Genomic DNA, 6000 nt, shown 5'->3' on the forward strand with positions numbered 1-6000 from the left:
TGCCACTCCCTGTGAGTCAAGCATTCAAACACATGAATCTCTGGGGGCGATTCCTATTGAAACCACCACAAAAGGCAATCAGAAGTCATGTGGACAGCAAGAGACAAACTACACCAGGTAAATGGTGTACCTGGTAAAGAATACACACAGTGTTCAGGAGGACCAACTAGTAGCACCTTGAGGCCATCACCGAGCAAGGGCATAGGTGCTCTCCTCTCTGCCACCTACTGACATATGTCTCACACAGCAGCTAAACCTGCAATGCCTCTCCAGGCAGGACTCCTCTTTATTGTTACATTTCATTCACTCATTCTCACTGTATATGAATGTATACACACTTGGAGGTCAGAGGTCAACTTGCAGGACCCATTGCCCTACCAAGTGTGGTAGAGACCAAAGTCAGTTTGTCAGGCCCATTCCATTGCCAGCTTTAAATTTCCTTTGGAACAATTTGAACCATGAACTTATTTTGTTTTATAATCACATATTCGAGGTAAATAAAACACTAGCTCATAGTTTTCTTATTAGTAAGATGGCTATTTAAACTCTGTTGCTTAAATAGAACACAGGCCCTTGGGAGTAAGTCAATATAGAGTTATGCTTGCTCTAGCTTTGGCATTTCCCACGTGCTGCCTGGTACAGCCTCGTCTATCTGCTAAGCTTTGATTATGGAAGGCTTTGTAGCCACATGGTTCACCGCTGTCCCTGCAGCCAGGTGACTCTCTTACAGGACACTTTGGCATGCTAGACATTGAGCACCACACATTACTTGGGAAACTGAAGTTCTTTCCAATTTTTAGTCTCATCGATAAAAGGGTTTAATAAATGCTAGCCCAGTAGTTTTCAGCCTGTGGGTCTTGACCCTTTTGGGGTTAAACAACCCTTTCATAGGGGCCACAGATATCGTGCATATTGGTTACATTATGATTCATCAGAGTAGCAAAATTATAGTTACAAAGTAGCAACAAGAATAATTTTATGGTTGGGGGTCGCCACAACATGGGGAAGTATATTAAAGCGTCATAGCATTAGGAAGGTAGAGAACCACTTCCTAGCAGCTTCCTGGAATAAGGAGATGGAGATGAGATGGAGAAAGCAATGGTGTTTTTTGAGTTAGGGTCCAAAAAGAAAGGAAAGTTCAGGAGTGGAGTTTGGCAAGCATCCCCATGGTGGAAGGAATGGAAGGACTCAGAGAACATTGGAAACATCTCAAAGCCTCTGGGAGAGCATGCTGGTTGGGCCAGTATCTGAAAAAGAGAGAAAAGAAGGAAAAGCCACGCCTTTCTTAGGAAAGTAGGCGAGCTGTAGCAACCTTGGTGTTGCCTGATAGAAGCTCTTTAAGTGTCACACGGGAGCAGGATTTCAGGGAAGGAAAAGGACACTGTTTCAATAAAAGAATTATTATTCCTCTTCTTAGCAGGCCCAAACAGACTAACCCCTAAAGGAACAAACAGTAGTTTGTGATGCTCATGTCTGAAGCAGATCAGATTGTCCTGTCTCCTTCCTCCCTGGGCAAGGCGAAGAGTCATTCTTTTGAGCTGGAGAAAATAGCCTCCTTTTCTAAGTGGCCCTCAATAGAGCCTTAATATCCATCTTCAATGGATCCCTATACTCCTGAAACATGCCCTTCTCAAAAAAAAAAAATGGAGGATGTAAAATAATTTAGGAGGTGGACTGAAACTGGAAATGGATGTAACCCATTTCTAGCATCAAAATGCAGAACCTGGGTTCCAGAGCTGTTCACCAGAAAGGGTTAATATCTGGACTAGAATTCCAGTCACACCCTCTCATATGGCCTCCAGACAAAGTACTTTATTTAGGACAGACACAAAGAAGAAACAAGAGTTCCCTATAGCATTCCTGGCCTCTGGCCAGGACAGAGCCAGGGTTTTTCCTGCTTCAGGCCATGGACAAAAATTAGATTTGTTTGCCCTCAGGGGTCCCACCCCTAAATATGATCCGGGAGTGTCTCTCTCCTGTTGGTTTCATCTTGGAGCATCTCCTCCTCTCCTTTGGTTTCTCACAAGTTCCCCTTTGAAAGAGAGATCTGAATAGTGTGAAAAAAGCACTCACTTTGTACGAGCTACAAAACCGGTACTAAAATATCCCAGAGGGTCAGGAATCTAGCCCAGTGTGGTAGCTCAGTGTGCAGGTGCCCCTGGATTCAACCCCACAACAAGAAAACGGGCACGGTGACAAGAGCCTGTAAGCTCAGCTCTCAGGAGGTGCAGCCAGGAAGATCAGGAGTCTAGGTCATCTATTAGGGATACCTAGTGAGCTCAGGAGCTCACGGCCAGCCTGAGATAACAAAAGACTGTCTCAGAACACGACCACTTATCTAATAAAATTAAGTAGATTCAATGGATGAGGTGGCCAGTTGGATAAAGTTCCCTGCCACCAAGCCTAGGTTCAATCCCCTAAACCCATTGGTGGAAGAAGAGAACCAGATTCCCACACTATTCAACATTAGCCATCTGCCACACCTCCATAAATAATTAAAGTTTAATTTAGATAAAAAAAAGTGGCCTTCAATTAAAGAGGAATATAAAGTACAAATGTTATACATTTAAGAACGGTGATATTGGCTGGATGGTGTAATAGTAACTTTTAGTCTCCTGAGGTAATTGATATCCCTAAGGCTTACTAACCTAGGCCTAGGCCTAGGCCTAGGCCTGGAAACTTCTAGCGTCCATACAGTCTAATCTAGGCCTAGGATGTTTTCAGCCTCTGAAACTTGCTGCTGAATAAGCTCACCCTTTCCTAGTTCTTTCTGATCTCTTGCCGGCTGGTTCAACTCAGCTGTTCTGACTCAAACTCCTCTCCAGGATAACAGAATAACAGATTCAATCTGGCTTCTCTGGGCTTCTCCTGGATTGCTCTGATTGGCCTCAAACTATTTCTGTCAATCTGTTAGAATCTTTTGTGCTCCTTCTCATTCTCTGGCTCGTTCTGTTTTCACCTGTGTCTAGCTTGTTCTCTCTCTCTCTCTCTCTCTCTCTCTCTCTCTCTCTCTCTCTCTCTCTCTCTCTCCCTCCCTCCCTCCCTCCCTCTCCCTTCCCCTCTCTCTCTGAAACCTGCCTCTGAAACTGCCTTCTTTCTCTCTCTGTGCTCTCTTAAGTAACTTTCTTTTCCTCTCCCTTCTTGCGAGAGTTGGGCTTGTCCTCTTCTGTCAAATCTATCTCTGATTCGTCATTTTTTTTGCCACTCAGTTAGACATCACTTTCAAACATGTCTGCTTCCGTCTACAAACTAACTTTACCTTAATTGTTTGGGATTAAAGGTGAGTACTAAGGGCTTGTCTGTATTCAAGCCAGAGGGATTAAAGGTATCTTCTAAGGTCTAGACCACACTACAACTAGCAGCCGTTTTTTGTTTTTGGGTTTTTTTTTTTTTTTTTGGTGGGTTTTTTTTTTTTCAGTAAATAATGCAATCTTGGGGGTTCATAGTGTGATCAAATATCCTGCAATAGGGTGGTTGTGGTGTTTGACTTGAATCACAGTACTCCAGAGGCAGAGGCAGTAGGATGTCTGTGAGTTTAAGGCCTGCCAGATCTACCTAGCTAGTTCCAGGACATCAAGGCTACACAGAGAAACCCTGTCTTGAAAAACAGCTCCCACCTGCTCCCCCAAAAGAATATTGCTCATATTTTGTTATACAAAAAAAAAAAAAAACCCACTTGTGAGAGCAAACTCTATGACTACTTTCCACTTAACTCATAAAACAATATAAGATTGAGTTTAAAAAAGCACAAGAGAGTGACTCTACATAACACAGGGGTTAATTGGGGAGCAAACCCTGAAAAGGGTAGATCTTTAGTCCTAAAAAAACCCAGAGCTAGCTAGCTGATTACAGTGGCAGTTCTCAAGCTGTGGGTCGCGACCCCTTGGGTGGTTGAATGACCTTTTCCCAGGAGTCCCATATCCTATAGCCTGCACATCAGATACACCTCATAACAGTAGCAAAATTACAGTTATGAAAAAAACAACAACAATTTTTCATTTTTTTTTTCTGAGACAGGCTTCCTCGGTGTAGCCCTGGCTGCCTCTGAACAACCTCTGTAGCCCAGCCTGGCTTCTAACTCAGAGCTCTGCCTGCCTCGGCGTCCTGAGCACTGGGACTAAAGGCATGTGCCACCACCGTCAAATGAAACAAGAATAATTGTATGGATAGGGTGACCACAACATGAGGAGTGCACTGAAGAGTCAGAGCATTAAGAAGGTTGAGACCCCCTGGCTCACAGGCTGGGGTAACTATGGAGAAAAATGGGGCAGAGCAGAAGGTGACTTAAGTTTCCTTAGCCAGGTTAAGAATATCAGGGATGGAGAAACATCTTTTTGACTGGCCATTGAGCAGGGGTAGGGAATAGATCACCTTTCCTGCTACCTTGTGCAGCTAGATATGGACACAAGTCAAAGTCTACAACAACGATGACACTAATTTCTTATATTTTAAATTCTCTTCAAAAAACAAAAATAAAACAAAACAAAATAAAATAAAACAAAACAAAACAAAAGGCTGGAGACATGCCTCAGTGATTAAGAGTACAAACTGCTCTTCCAGAGGTCCTGAGTTCAATTCCCAGCAACCACATGGTGGCTCACAACTATCTGTAACGGGATCTGTTGCCCTCTTCTGGTGTGTCTGAAGAGAGCAATGGTATACTCACATACATAAAATAAATAAACCTTTAAAATAATAATAATAATAATAATAATAATAATAATTTTGGTGCTGGAGAAATAGCTCAGTGGTTAAGAGCACTGACTGCTCTTCCAGAGTTCCTGAGTTCAATTCCCAGCAACCATATAGTGGCTCACAACCATCTGTAATGGGATCCGATGCCCTCTTCTGTTGTGTCTGAAGACAGCAACACTGTACTCACATACATGAATTAAATAAATCTTAAAAAAAAAAATCCTCTTCCTTCCTAGAAGGTCAAGACCTGGTATGTTTTCAGAAAAAAAACAAAACAAAACTAGGAAGCAAGAGTCCAATATCCATTTTGTTTATGGTACTATAATAGATTTGCCTTTAAAACTAATCATTGTGACCCTGCCCAAGCTGTGGTTGCCAGAGACATGTTTGAGGTAATTCAGATATCTGTAGGGTCAGCCAGCCCGAGTCTGCTCACCTTCAGAGTCTATGGCACACCCAAAAAGGACTCGCCTCACAGAAGTTACATGAAGACCGATGAGCTTTCAGTCTAAATACGAGGAGGAGCCAAGGATTCAACTTGCAAACATTTCACAACTCCGACATCACTGTGAGCCGCATACAAGTTTATGTCAGGAAATAGACTCCCATACTAAACCCAAGGTGGGACACTTTGTCCAGTGGGGAGTAGACAACTCTAACTATCTTCAAAATGCACCTCCTGTATTTTTTTTCCAAGACTTGGTGTTATTGGTTTTGCTGATTTTCTTGGACTCCTTTTTGCTAGAGGTTCATGAACAAAGAAGCTGGTGTATCCTTTTTTTCAAGGGATTAGTGCCTCTGTCTATTACCCACAATAAGCTATCACCATTGCCCAGATCACTGGGGAGAAGTTATGTGACTGGGGACTACCAGGGAACATAGTTTTAGAAGAGTGGTGGAAGCAAAATTTTCAGAAGCCAGGCAATGTGGAGAATTCACTTGGAAATAAATAGAAAACTCCATGCTCTGCCCATTTTAATCAGTTATAGGTAAACACTGGAAAGTCCAGACAGTAAATCAGGATTTCTACAGACAAATGGGAAAATCAGTACTGGATATTGTAAACTGGCTTTCTTCAGGAAAAACAACACTAAGCCTTTTTGCTGTTTTGGGTGATGCCATTTTGCAGGCCATCTAATCTGCAATCTTTCACATGGAAATAATGTACAAGCCTCAGAACTCCTCATTCTTATGTCACTATTTATGTGCATAATTAAAGTCAAGATTCCAAAAAAAATAAATACAACTAATCATCGTACACATTGTTCACATAGCTCAGTGGTAGAGTACTTGCTTAGCACATAA

The 6000-nt window shown here is 42.4% G+C and overlaps 2 pseudogenes; one reads left to right on the top strand and one right to left on the bottom strand.

The window, feature by feature from the left end:
• Positions 1-121: 121 nt before the first annotated feature.
• Positions 122-278, bottom strand: LOC127693160 (uncharacterized; annotated as a pseudogene).
• A 4800-nt stretch (positions 279-5078) lies between these two features.
• On the top strand, positions 5079-5648 carry LOC127693026 (MICOS complex subunit Mic26-like; annotated as a pseudogene).
• The last annotated feature ends 352 nt before the right edge of the window (positions 5649-6000 follow it).

Source organism: Apodemus sylvaticus, chromosome 9, assembly GCF_947179515.1.
Source record: "Apodemus sylvaticus chromosome 9, mApoSyl1.1, whole genome shotgun sequence".
Classification (NCBI taxonomy): Eukaryota; Metazoa; Chordata; class Mammalia; order Rodentia; family Muridae; genus Apodemus; species Apodemus sylvaticus.